We start from the raw sequence: 14,824 nt of genomic DNA, 5'->3' as shown, positions 1-14,824 counted from the left end.
TTTCACTCCATTGATTAGAAGACAATCTGTTGGGACTAGCTGGCTAGCTGCTGAATTTACCTAATCAAAGTCAGGTTGCTTGCACACTTGAGTGCCTGCTGTGATCATCTGAGCTGCCCAGAGCACAGCTTGAGATCTAACACGGTTTAGCGGCGGCAGATAATGTACCTAAATTCACAGCCAACTTGCATCTTGTTCTCCCTCTTGATAAACTCATCAGCTAAATAGATGGTTACCGGTCATCACAGCATAGGATCAAGGACTGAGCACCAGAATAGTGGTTTGAAGAAGGTGTTGCTGCAAAGCCTCCTTCCCTTCTAGTTCGACATGCTAACTTGTAACCACTAATTTAATCGGACAGAGAGGTTGTGTTTTTAGAATTTTTTATAAATGCATTTTCTAGACGACTGTTTTTAGTTTGCCGGACTTCTCACTGAGAGGTAACTAAGCAGGATTCTCAGATTTCTGAGATGGTCTACCAGTGTTGTAGGAATAGGGAAGGCCAGGATCAGCCTTGGGGAAGTGTCAATGCATTAACGCAAGTGATCCTCATTTCTAGGATTTATAGCTCTGGGATTTATTGTAGTTCAATCTGGGGAAATACAGGCTTTTGTTTGGAATTTGATGCCAAAAACAGAACCTACCCCTCAGTCTCTAAACCAACAACCATGTCCTCAGTAGCAAATATTGATCTTCTAGGAGTTACAAAGCAAAATGCAAGCCAGAATAGCTAGCAACAAGGGAAAACCACATCACCTGCACCTCTCTGTGGGCTTTTCCCAATGTTTGTTGGGACCACAACTTGCACCTGATCTCTGTAGTGTGGACCTGTTCCCCATTCATTTGCTTGTCTAACAGGCTGCCCCAGGGTGGTTGCTCTTGGGGCTTCCAGGCTCTCCAGGAGCCTTAGAGCCTTGTGCCATTTAGTATGCATTGGGCAGCACTGAGACATTCCTGTCTCTGTGGTTATTAATAGCAATGAAATGTATGAGGGAAAAGAATATTCTTTCATATCTCTTGATTAAAATTAAGAAAAGCAGAAAACTTTGTATTTTAGGCAGACCTAGAAGCTTTCTTTCAGCCTCCTCAGCTCCTCAGGGTATTGTTAATTTGCCATGCATATACATTTCTGATCATTTGTGGATGGATTGATGTTTCTTCCTTATCCCAATTTCGGTCATTTACATCCTGGTTAAATGGCCTCTCTCAGGCTGTCTATAGGAGAGAGAGGAATTAATTTATCTCTTCCTGGCATGTTAAAATTTTATACCAGGGAAACACTGGAGCAAATAATGAGGAAAATATAAAACAAGGAACTAGTGGAGTCTGTCAGACTTTGGCTTAGGGCAAGCAGCACAAGGTCTCATTTCAGGATAATGTGAGCAGACAGCAGCTCTTAAAACAAATGAGTGCTGCTCCTGAAACAAAAATTCAGATCTTATTGAGCCTCTTGGGAATCTTGTTCTCATGTACACGCTTTGATGGTTCAGAACTACCCAATACTTTGCTGATAACTCTGCCTTTCCTATTTTTGCTTGTTGGTAGAAACGAGTCTTCCATTGCAGCTCTCCTATACCATAATTAGTGGAGGCAGAATACTCTTGTTGGCCTTTTTCCCCTGGTTAGTAAGGAGAAAAAAAAAAAAAAAAGAAAAAGCCTTAAATCCTATTCAGAGGAACAGGCAACAAAACAAACAAACAAAAAAATTTAGGTAGTATATCATAATTCTGTATTTTTAAAATGCTGCGTCTTCCACAGGGAACGGTCGTGATTTGTTTGAACACAAAGCATATCTGTCAGGATCTGTGATAAAACTGACCACAATCCTGGCAAATAATTTCTGCTGTTCTCTACAGCTTCCAAGGGTAACACAAGAAAAAAGAATGAGGTATAAACATCTTTTGTCATTCAGTTTATTTAGTCAAAGAGCCTGTGGCTGAAATATTCGATCTGACATCATGGTCGGTCTGGAGTTCTCTGTATCTCATCTTGATAGAAAAATTGATCATCCAACATGAATACAGGTTAGAAAAACAAAGTATTTGAATAAAGGAATTACCACTTTCCTGGATAAAAAAGTGAAATTCACCCTAACAGACCCAAATTTGTAGCTTAACTCGACATGTTAATGAAGGAATAGTTGAACCTTCAACCTCTATACCAAAGAGGAGTTGTTTGTAGGCAGTTAATGTGTTGGAAAGGTGGGGCAAGGCACTAGGCATGAAGTTTTATCTTTGCTAACTAAAAGAGACTGTAAAAGTGACCATTTGCAAGCGTGTTTCCTTTGTGAAGTTTGATTCTGCCTGGGGAGGCTCTGATAGGGCTGATCAATAAGCGCATTTCACAAACAGCTCCAGCCTCACTAAATCCTCCATCAGAAACCATATACATGTGGGAGTACACAGGCCATATGAGAGGAAATTTTGAAGAGCATTTATTAAAAAAGGCCCAACAAACTTGAGCAAAAATCTCGAGGAGTTTTCAATGTGCCAGGTTTCATCTATTACTTTTAATTATAACAGTGGCTATTGCAGCTTTTTGCAGAAAGCTCATTCCAAATGCATATTTTTCAGCTTTCTAATTGAAGTGCTTTTGTTTTCTCTGGGGTCCAGATATATAATCCTGGGCAAAAAAGTGAAAAAAAAAAATACAGCAAATACTGAAAACGTGAGAAAATATTCAGGTACTCACCTAACTACACGTCCTCATCTAATTAATTTAGAGGAAATAATGCTACAGTACCAAAAAAAAAAGGGGGGGGGGGGGGGAAACGACAAAACATCTTATACAAACCAGTACTAAGGAATGAATTTATAGAATTTATAATTCTATATATAGAATTCAATGCTTCTGTAAATTAATGAGTAAGTTTCTTTGGGAGTTCTGACACTTCAGAAATACAGAGGGATTTTAAAAGCAAAAATTGAGTCTTTTGATGCCTGAAAGCTATTAATTCTCTATTTATAAATAATAATCTTGCATTTATCATTAGCTGTTCAGGTAATCTGCCATTGTACTCTTGTCTATTATGGAGGTTCCTTCTAGCCTCCGAGTTTGTCTGCTGAGCTGCAGTGCAAGATAACAGTAACAATATCATGTAATTCCTTCATATTCAATGCAAGCAGATCTCGGTTGCTGCTGTGTGATTCAGCTCCTTCCTCACGGTTGCACTTCTGAAGAGAGGAGGGTAACAGCAGCAAAGAGGACCAAGTTGAAATGGATCTCATGAGAAGGAACTAGGAGCGAGAGGTTGATGGCTGTGTTTAAGGAACTGCATGCAACAGAAGTTGCCCCATGAGCTCAGGCTTACTTTGATCCTTAAGCAGCTCCCCTTTTTAAAATAAAAGCAGTTGTGATGTTGGGTTTATTTAAATATAACATCATAGTGCTGGCAGAGTTTGGCAGTTATCACTGTCTTAGCCTGATAGGGAAGCTGTGGCTGCCCCATCCCTGGCAGTGTTCAAGGCCAGGTTGGACAGAGCTTGGAGCAACCTGCTCTAGTGGAAGGTGTCCCTGCCCGTTGGAGGGGGTTGGAGCTGAGCGAGTTTTAATGTCTTTTCCAACACAAACCAGTCTGTGATACATGATTCTGAATAGTCGTGTTAGTACAGGAAGCATCTCATCTGAGGACATCCAATATATGTCTGTGTGGGAAACGAAACAGCTGGAATATACTGAATGATGCTATTCTGCCTGAGTCTGTTGTTTAATATGAGTTTTACAGTTAAACTTAGTCCTAAGGAGGGTCTGGCTAAGTGGAAACACAAATCTCTTCAAAGCTCAGCCATCAGTTTTTCACACCACACACTTTAATCAGGTACAGAGATAACTTACAAGTATTCTTCTCATCTTTCATACCCTGGGAGGATCCCAGTGTGGGTGTAAGTTCTGTTTCGGCCAATAGTTATCCAAGTCAGATTTTTAACTTATTCTTAACCTCAACAGATAGTACTTATGAGTGTTTATTCTTGGACAAAAACAGATTTGCAGCAGATGTGGCTAATTTAAAATAAATACTGAACTTGTGATTTTTCTGTTTTTCTTTTTAAATTTAACCAGTTCCACATATATGTTCTCCAGTGTCTATTTTCTGCAGTGGTGCCTTGCCCTAATTCCAATCAGTACATACAGAAACCCAACCAAATAACAACAAAATTACCATAAAAAAACACCAGCAAAACCAGTGTTACCTCTAGGTGTACAAGTTGCAGGTGTGATGCACAATGCCAGAGATGCTTCCCTCCACAGATGGTTCCAGACTGTGGCATAAGCTGAACTCGTTTTGTACCACATGTATTTTGATGCTCTTTTACCAGCGAGGTGATGCACACAAGTGTGCAAAGCCTCTGTTCAGAGCTGAGGATGCTCTGCAAGGCGTTTCTCTTACATGAATACCAACCAAATATGAGCTAAGAGAGTGAATGTTGATAAATTAATGATAGTTCAAAAAAGAATTACAGTTTTTACTGGACATAGCCTGCCTTTTGGTAAACACTTGGGAAATTTTGTACTTTATCAAGGAGAGCTTTACAGACTTGCTGCTAATGTGTTCTCTAAGCACTTACTTGGTGGGGGTAAGGCTCTTTAACCTGAAACTTTTTTATATACTGCATGAAAAACTAACGACTAGAAACCTGGAGCTACATTCTTGTGAACATAAAGAAGAAATTAAACACTTAAACCCAGCAATAGCCATTGGAACTGTTTGTTCTCTGAGCTGGATTTTCCATCCATCGTGCTTAAATCAAGGATGGATTTTTATTTGCTGCTGCTTCTCCTGCCTTTCAAACCAAGCAACAGATGGATCAACAGCCTTGTCCTTAGCAGTGCACCAAGCACAGACATCACTTGTGCCTTTGAACTAGTGTAATTCTTATTAAAGGCTTCATTTTTACCTCGTTAGAGGACAGCTATTTGGATGGGGCATGCCCTGTCACAGAGCAAGCTGTGTTACTTATCAATAGTGTAATTACTCTGATTTTTCTTCTGGTATTGGTCATATTAGGATCAGCTGGGGGTAAAAATACTTTCTTATTTAGTAAGTATATCCACCTCTGATGTCATCTGTTAAATTCAAGTTCAAAGAGGCAGCCGTGTGAGAGTATTCACACATTTACACATGCTATTATCGTTCCATTTGTGTTCCTACAAGGTAAAATCCTAGTTACAAAATATCCACATAATAACTTCTAGTATCTGGGTTATCCTCGCTGCCAGCTGTCCAAACAAATAGCGCTGTTGATGTCACTTTATAAGCTAGCTATATTCTGACCTTTCACTAAAAACCCCCAAAGGTTAAATTTAAAATTCTCATTAATAATCCTGGGGAATGAGCTATTTTGCCTCTCTCCCTTATATAAATCTGATTAGTGTTTAAGTAATCTCTTACATAATACATGTAAATATCCATTTCCCATGTTACAGTGTCTTGCCTGGTTGGAAATAAAAAAGAGCAGGCGGGCAGAGACGTAGGTACAAGTCAGTGTGTCCTCTTAGCGTGGAGCTGATGTCAGGATCAATGCAACCACAAGGAGAATAACTCATACCCACCAAAGAGCCATTTGCTCAGCAAATCTCTGGCTGGTTGCCAGATTAGTGTTTTTATTTATGAAAATTGCATTTATTTATTTATGCATAGGGGTTTCGGTGATTGCTTTAAATAGGGATTGGGTTTAGCACTTGTATTTGAAGCACAGATTGAGTTCAGAACAAAGGCATTAAGAATATGATGTCATTTACTTCTGAACGTATTTGAAAGTGTAAGTTGTTATTGGGAGGTTCCTTTATGTGGTGGTCCTTATGGAACTGAGGTTGCTTGAGGAGGCTGGCACTGGCGGATAGCGGAGCGTAGGCTGGATTGCAAATCTGGGTATAGAGGGAGAACAAGAAAGGTCACTTTAAATTTGTTACCAGTCCTGCTCTTAAAATGCAGTTCACAAAGAATACAAAACAAAAGGGAATTCTGCAGTGTTGGAACAGCCTTTGCATTCCCGCTTTGAGATTTGTTTCATGCTAAGTAGTGTAACTAGAGCTGTAATATGGAATATTATTTCATACTACTAATAATAACATAATAATAAGGTATTAATAACTATGACTATTGCATATCCTACGCATCAGAGATGACGGATGCAACTAAAAGTTGTAGCTAAGCTTTTTCTTTTACAAACTCATGATTTATTTTTTTTTTTAGTTGTTATTTTTAATTGCATGAAACACACTGCTTTCTTCTCTGCCACCAACTGAATGTGCCAGGAAAACATATGCATCTATCTCATCGCCACTGCCTTCTGTAAAATTATCTCTTAAATCAGAAGAGAATTCCCCTGTGCATGAGTCAGATTAGCAGCCAGAGGGAATTTAAGTGGAATGAAGCAAATGGCTGTCGGGGAGTTACAAGTATATTTTGATATACAAAATAGAAAGTTACTGTAACACACTGAAACGAAAAGCAGACTTAAATGAAACCCCCTTAAATCTGATTACAAAGAAATGAGAAAAATATAAAAAGTGGAACAAGTAATCTGATAATAATTATTATGAATTAATTCCCCCTCCCCCCAGTTTGTTGAGACTCAAAGGAATCAAAGACATGAAAGATATCAAGAATTACTAAATTTGAAAGATATCAAGAATTACTAAATTTGTACCCTAAATTTGTACCCTGAACTAAAGTTCAGGGTACAAATACTTTTCAGATGTAACTGAAACAACAATACTATGTGTGGCTGAAAATGGCAAAACTTGTTTCAATATTTACAAAATTATTCAAAAAAGGAAATACTGATTTTTTTTTTTTAAGGGGCTTGTACATATGGCACAGAGTTATTTTTACATTAAAAAAAATTAGAATCATAGAATCATAGAACCATAGAACCATAGAATAGTTAGGGTTGGAAAGGACCTTAAGATCGTTAAGTTCCAACTTCTCTGCCGTGGACAGGGACACCCATGTCAGCCAAGGCTCTCTCCAACCTGGTCTTGAACACTGCCAGGGATGGAGCATTCACTACTTCCCTGGGCAACCCATTCCAGTGCCTCACCACCCTTAGAGTGAAGAATTTCCTCCTTATATCCAGTCTAAACTTCCCCTGTTTAAGTTTTAACCCGTTACCCCTTGTCCTGTCACTACAGTCCTTAATGAAGAGTCCCTCTCCAACATCCCTATAGGCCCCAAACTTCAGATACTGGAAGGCTGTTATGAGGTCTCCACGCAGCCTTCTCTTCTCCAGGCTGAACAGCCCTGACTTTCTTAGCCTGTCTTCATACGGGAGGTGCTCCAGTCCCTGATCATCCTCGTGGCCTCCTCTGGACTTGTTCCAACAGTTCCATGTCCTTTTTATGTTGAGGACACCAGAACTGCACACAGTGCTCCAGGTGAGGTCTCACAAGAGCAGAGCAGAGGGGCAGGATCACCTCCTTCGACCTGCTGGTCACGTTCCTTTTGATGCAGCCCAGGATACGGTTGCTTTCTGGGCTGCGAGCGCACACTGAAGCCAGCTCATGTCAAGTTTCTCATCGACCAACACCCCCAAGTCCTTCTCCTTGGGCTGCTCTGAATCTCCTCTCTGCCCAACCTGTAGCTGTGCCTGGGATTGCTCTGACTCAGGTGTAGGACCTTGCACTTGGCATGGTTAAACTTCATGAGGTTGGCATCAGCCCACCTCACAAGCGTGTCGAGGTCCCTCTGGATGGCATTCCTTCCCTCCAGGGTATCAACCGAACCACACAGCTTGGTGTCATCGGCAAACTTGCTGACTGGTCTGTAGTTCCCTGGGTCATCCGTTTTCTCCGTCTTGAAAATGGGTGTTATATTTCCCTTTTTCCAGTCATGGGGAACTTCATCTCACTGACACCATTTTTCAAATATGATGGACGGTGGCTTAGTAACTTCATTTGCGAGCTCCTTCAGGACCCGCGGATGGATTTCGTCAGGTCCCATGGACTTGTGTACATTCAGGTTCTTAAGATGGTCTCGAACCAGATCCTCTCCTACAGTGGTCCCAAGGGCTTCATTCTCTCAGTCCCTGCGTCTGCCTTCCAAGACTTGGGTGGTGTGGTCAGAGCCTTTGCCAGTGAAAACAGAGGCAAAAAAGTCATTGAAATTCTCAGCCTTTTCCAAACCCAGGGTAGCCAGTTCTCCTGAGAGCTTCTAGAGGGGGCCCATGTTGTCCTTAGTCTGTCTTTTTTTCACAGTGTACTCATAGAACCCTTTCCTGTTTTCTTTCACATCCCTAGCCAAGTTTAATTCTAACTGGGCCTTAGCTTTCTTAACCTGGTCCCTAGCTTCCCAAACATCCCTGTATTCTTCCCATGCCACCTGTCCTTGCTTCCACCTTTTATAAGCCTCTTTTCTTCCCCTCTAATTTGCCTCAGCATCTCCTTATCCATCCAAGGAGGTCTCCTGGCCCTCCTGCTACACTTCCTTCTAGTTGGGATGCAACAGTGCTGAGCTTGTAGCAGGTGATCCTTGAATATCAACCAACAGTTTTGGGCCCCCCTGCCCTCTAGGGCTATATCCCATGGAACCTTACTAAGCAGGTTCATGAAGAGGCCAAAGTCTGCTCTCTTGAAGTCCAGGGCAGTGAGCTTGCTGCATGCTCTTCTCACTGTCCTGAGGATCTCAAACTCAACCACCTCATGATTTCAAGTACTAGTGTTGACATGAGTGTACTCATGTACTTAGTACTATCTTGACATGAGTGGCTTGAAAAGCTGTTCTAAAACCAGATGTTTTCAGGTCATTGTATCTAAATAAAAATGTAGCTCCTGGTGGAGCCGAGAAATTCTCAGGGCTGTTAATTCTTGACCATAAGTTTTGAATACTGAAGGTTCCAGTGGTGTGGAACAAGCCAACTCTCAAGTACCTAATGGTGTGCCAGGTTGCCATCCCTGAGACACAAAATAATAGAATGATCCATGCTATTGAAACCATTCAGTATCAGTGTATGAAAACAGATTCTGTTAACATAATTTTTGGTTATGAACTTTATCATTATAGTAGATTGGAAAGTGGCCCTGCTGATAGCAGGGTTTGGAACTAGATGATCTTTAAAGTCCCTTCCAACCCAAACCATTCTGTGATTCTATTATTTCTGGGAGGGTTTCTTGCCTAAAACAAAAGAGCAACTGAAAATCAGTAAAGGATTTGTGTGCTAGATTAGATTTGTATCTATCGAGCCTCCAAATAGAAATAGTTATGGATCAAGTACTTATTTTTTTTTGGTGGGAGTCCTCACTAAGAGCCAGGGATATATTCTTGATAAAGTACTCTCTAATACAGGGTAAAACAACCAAACTACAATTGAAGTTGTCTGCATGTATCACAGTAGTGGCGAATACCAAAGAATGTGGTTCACTGGACAAAAATCTATAAATGGGTCAGAATTTAAAAAAAAAAGAATTTTAATGTGATGGGTCCTATTGGCCATGTCATAGGAGCATCTAGGGCCTGGAGCAAATGCTTCCCTGTGACAAACATCTTGTGGTTCATTGTGGGTAATTGACAGAACAAAGGTGAAACAGTGCAGTGAGAGGCGAATGAGGTCCCAGTGAAGATAATGGCAGTGATGGCTGGGTCATGGTGCAGTAGATGTGTGATGACATGCTGAGGTCCATGTGATGGAGTGTGCCTCACTGGGGACCACATTTTCAGAAATGGTGCAGGAGGTTTAGAGGAGGTTTGGGAAATGGCCATAAAAATGATTTAAAAGGTTTTCCTGTTTACCATTTGAAAACTATGAATCAGTTTGGGGCTGCTACTTGTTTCTAAAAATTGAGTAACCCAGTCTTTTTTTTTCAAATTAATTTTTTCTTTTCATCTCAAACCAGACTGAGACTGGTAGTAAAATCTTTTTCCCCTTCAGTTATATTCATTTATCACTGCATTGAAAAACTTGTACTAGGTTCTTCCCTGTATTCAGTAACTACCTGGATCAAGCCACTGTTCTTTAATCGCTCGTGTCTTTGCATCTCAAGGATGATGTAGGTCCAAGTAATGCCTGCCAAAATTCTGATGATCAGATGAAAGTGAGAGTGTAAATGTGTTGCCACAGTCTCAACTCAGCTGTGTTCTCCTTTTTCAGAGTAGAAGATGATGCAGTTGTGGAACAGTTCCTCATTCTGTTTCAATTTTGCCTCTAAAATTTTAATGGCTAGAGAAAAAGCTTTCTCCTTTTGTCTTGTAAACACAAACCAGCAGTGACCCTTCTGTACCCCTGCATTAATAAATTTTATATTATTCCTTTATCAAAGGATCAAAAAGAGTAAGTAAAGGCCTGTAAATATTTTTGTCATCATTATGGATGAGGAAACTGAGTGTCTCAAAAGAAATCATCATTAAAGTTGGAAATAGGACTCATGTACAGTCTTACATTCCAGCAGTGACTTGGCACAGTTTCCCTTGCTCTTTAGTTAATGTATTTTGAAGTCACTATGGTGAGAAGAATGTCTTCACGCCCTGATGCATGTTGGTGTTAATGTGACAGTCTTTGTGTGTACTTACTACTTAGATGTCCCTGGTTATGACACATTCCAGTGGTTTGCTGGGCCAGGCTTGTGGTTTTGGGCAGAGCAGAAGGGATGAAGCAGAAACAATGAGGTGGAGGTAAAACTGCAAAATTCCAAAGTAGTGCTGCATTCTGGCTATACATTTTAATGTGTTCTGTAGATTGAGAGATCGGTATCATTTTAATGACAGATTTCTCTAATGCTGTTCACACATAACCCTTGCTTTCTCCTTGGGATTAAGTGTTCAGCCTCCAGGCACGATGGTGAGATCAGGCTGGGAGATTTTGCTGGCCTTTCTTCACTGAAAACAGAAAGCAAAATTGGGTTTTATTTGGTATAAATATTTGTGCCTCTTAATCAAATTTAGAAATGTGACTATTGACGCTTAGAGATAGTCTGTCACATCAGTGTCACATTAAAGGCATCTCAGTTTGCAGTACAAAAACTACTACAATAAAAAAAAAAAAAAAACAAAACAACAAAATTGTACCAGTAAACTGTAATGTTACTCAAATACATTCAGGAAAAAATTTCATGGGTATGATGTGATGGGAGTCTTTCATCAATTGAAGAACACAAAAGCGCTGTAGCACAAAGTAGCTTAGCACAGTGAGATCCCATACAACAGGAGGCAACACATTTTTGTGGAAGCATTTCTTTTTTTCAATACATAATGTAGCTAAACTACTGCAGTAGCGTTTTTCTCTTCAAGTGCCAAAAAACTGCATTTCTATTGCTGAATCCTAGTGAACTGCTTACAACTTAATTTTTCTTGGAAGACAGAAATAAATCACATTGCCTTTAGTTCCACTTGCTTAAGACCAACTTAGCATGAGACTTAAGTTCCTCAACTTTTATCAATGCATAGTGACACAAATCTGAGGGTTTGTTGAGAGAGCCATCAGTGATTGACTATAAAATATGCTGGTAAACTGTGGCAGAAGCTATGCCTTCAACATAAGAATGTGGAAAAACCCTAATTCAAAGCTAGTCATTGCTGCTGAATACATATATGCCTTCAGTTACATGACAAAATATCTCAATTGTTCCATCAACCATCTATAAGATGGAGATGAATGGACTTTTCCTAATAAGGCTTTGTGAAGGTGTACTGTTTTTTTGCAGATAGCATGGTATTCTCAGGTATCAGTGCAGTGGGACTATTGGAATCACGCACACATTCACAGATCCTGTTTGTGGCTTTGAATCTCAACTACTTGTCACTAACTTAACAAGCATGGAAAATATATGTATAGCTGTGCCTCATTACTGCACGTTGTGTGCTCAAGAAAAAGGCTAAGTATGAAATGAGAGGTTTTGCTTTGTTCAGGGAAAATAAGTTGTTACAGCTCACTGCTTCTTAATTGGATTTGGGATTTCTTAGATTTTTTTAGGAATTTTTTAGAAATGCTTGTTCTTAAACATTAATATATAGAAAATTTTTAAGTCATGTTGATGTGGTAGGTGCTCTGCAGGTTGGGAAGCCAGACTTCCATTGGCGCCAGGCTCCAAGCATGTGCTGTGAGCATGGGCAGTAATGGGGGTCTATGGCCCATAGGTGGAAGCAGCTTGCTCCATGTGGTCACAATCTAACAATTTTTCTTGGAAAGCTAATGTTGGAAAGGACCAAGAGGTGTCGGATCACATCCCCATGGACGGGGTCGTCGCCATGAGGTCAGGGCACAGCAGACACATTGGTGCCCAAGAGCTTAAACCACGGCTGAAACAAACCCAATGCCTTTAATAGGCCAGGGCTTCATGTGAAGAATTTCTCATCTGCCCAAGCTGGTCCACAGTTAGTTGATTATGTGGGCTTGATTATAGCGTACAAGTACCTTGTCGGGGAGAATACACTGAGTGCTCTTCAATCAAGTGGAGAAGGATTTAATGAGACCTTGGATATCTTTATAATCAGGACTGGACACCTTCCTTGAGCGCAGGATGGGTGTGATTTTGTGGTCTGTCTATACAAAACCCAAGGTTTAATGACCCTTTAGTCTTAAAAATCTGCTCACTCACTTTTCCTTTCTCTCAAATGTAAAAATTTAATTTGCTGGGCTGATCCTTTTCTATTCCTCAGCTCAAAATAACTGGTTGCACTTGTGCAATGGTGAGGAGCTAGTTTTTAATCAGACAAGTCTGAATCAGATACTGAAATTGCTGCCTGGGAACTAGATGTGTTCCTTCAGCTCACAAGAAGGCCTGAGCATCTCACCAGGTCTGTTGTGTCACTGATGCATATTTTTGTGGGGTTTGCTCAGAACACATTTAGTGATTTTTCGTTTGTTTGTTTTTATTATTATTGATCAATTTTTAATTTGTGTATTTTTTCCACTGCCAAGCATATGTGAGTGGAGACAATACCACCTTCAGAATAACACTCTTCTGCAGAGGATTGCACTCCATGGTCCCACAGGCTTTTTGGTCAGTGAATTCTTTTAACATCTAACACCATGCGGTTGCTCAAGACAGATCACAGCTCTGAGAGGAAATTGTGGATACCCTTCCTGAGGAAAAGGTGCTTTGCAAGACTCCTTGGTCCCTTGCAGGGCTATGGTTGAGTAGCTGTAGCTCCTGATAACACTGTCTTTTGTGTTCTAGTTACCGAGCTCTGGTTTTAGGCCACCTCTGTTTTTTGGAAGGAGGCACAAAGCCCAGGGTTGTGATATGTCAACTTGGATAGTCCGTGATAGCAAGTCAGTCCTCCTCACTAAATAGCATTTTGTGTCATTAAAGCTGTGGGTTTGCTTCTTGATGCTTAAACAAAATGTGTTAGTTATTCTACCCAGACCTCTCCAGTATTAAAACTGATTCTTTACTGCATGAACACCAGGACTGACTGCAGTTGTGACTGCTGTGGTACAGTTGGTTTGCATAGTTTTCACCTCCTGAAGGAGACGTACCAGAATAACATGTAAGTTCTGATTTTCATGGATTTGAAATCCCAGCTCTCTCCCCCCTCTTATTTTCTGAAAATAAGAAGGAATTTTCTTCTTTTTTTCCTTCCTGTAACTGGTATTTTCTTTAATGCTATGTGGCTTTAGCCTGCTAACTTTGACTGTACTCTGCACTCTCCGGTCAAGTGGAAACCAAGCAGCAAAAGGTTGTTTCACAACTGACACATCTGGTTTCCATCCACTTTATAGCTGTGTTTCCAGGAGATAGAGGGCTGTAGAGAAGATGCTGCCATTTCAGCTAGCAGCTATATCATTAGGGAGTTCAGAAAAGCTCAAGTGCAAGCTTAGGTTTCTGTTTATGAGGCTTGAATGGAGCAAGAGATGGGGATGATGAAGAGCAGGCGACAGCAGTTCTATGGTGAAGACAGGACTCTCCTTTCTCCAGGCAATGCAGCATAGATGAGTAGCAGCCAGCCCAAGGCAATGCCGTATTACAAGCACAGTTGTCTCCTGGAGGCAAAAGGAACCATCCTAAACCAGAACTGTTGAAAAAGGGAGGTCAGCAAGACATGAGGAGATGATTATTATATGTTAAGCTTTACTGGGGATGAACGCAGAGATATATTACAGGGATGTGTAGCATTGGTAATTTCTCATGCTGGAATTATATATAGCTACCCATTAAATACAAAACTAATTCTGAATACATTTTAGAATAAAGTTTTTCTGACAATTTTAGATTAATGAAAAGATCCCATAATAGTAATAAAAGGTACTTACCTACCTTTGAGTCCTTCCTCCGTCATCTACCATCGTTGTCTAACAATTTGAATCCCTATTTGGTGTTGAATGGTGACTTTGCCCTTTCAATGTTCCGCAGTTTCTCATGTCGGCCCTCTTACTTTAACGTTGGACTTGGTCTAGCTGTGTGCCTGCATCCCTGAATGCTAACTCCTTTCCTTTCACTTGGATATTCATTCAATTATGTCCACCAGTAACACTGAAAATTTTGCCAGAGAAATTACAAGAGAGAGGAAAACTTCCTAGTAAAATACTGTGTTGTTTCATTTTGGTTGAAATATGGTGTTTCTTTAATCAATGATAGCTATTAACTGATCTTGAGACTGGTGACAGAATAACAATGAAAACATTATTTTCTTTGGAGGAGTTAAGACAATAGTAATGTCTCATTAATGTTGTTTTTAGTGTCCTGTGAAACACGAATTATATACCCCCATAAAATTTGAACGTACTTTCCTGCTTTTTTTTTCTCTTTTCTTTTTTTCAAGTACAGCACAGTAATATGTGTTGAAATAGTTTTGTGTGGCTTAGGATTTTGCAGTTTTGTCTAATACCCAGCCTATACCAGCTCTGGAATTTCATTTATTCCAGATGTATTTGAAGAACCCTCTCAGCCA

At 40.3% G+C, this 14,824-nt stretch overlaps 1 protein-coding gene across 1 annotated transcript in view; it reads left to right on the top strand.

The window, feature by feature from the left end:
- Positions 1-14,824, top strand: part of DCC (DCC netrin 1 receptor) — a 606,685-nt gene that overhangs the window by 280,095 nt on the left and 311,766 nt on the right. The gene's annotated exons all lie outside the window — the stretch shown is intronic.

Source organism: Pezoporus flaviventris, unplaced genomic scaffold (genome assembly GCF_033815535.1).
Source record: "Pezoporus flaviventris isolate CSIRO_AGI_PZ_B2104156 unplaced genomic scaffold, CSIRO_AGI_Pfla_v1 ptg000010l, whole genome shotgun sequence".
Lineage (NCBI taxonomy): Eukaryota > Metazoa > Chordata > Aves > Psittaciformes > Psittacidae > Pezoporus > Pezoporus flaviventris.
Note: the sequence above shows the minus strand (reverse complement) of the source record. Positions and strands in the feature narration are given on the sequence as shown.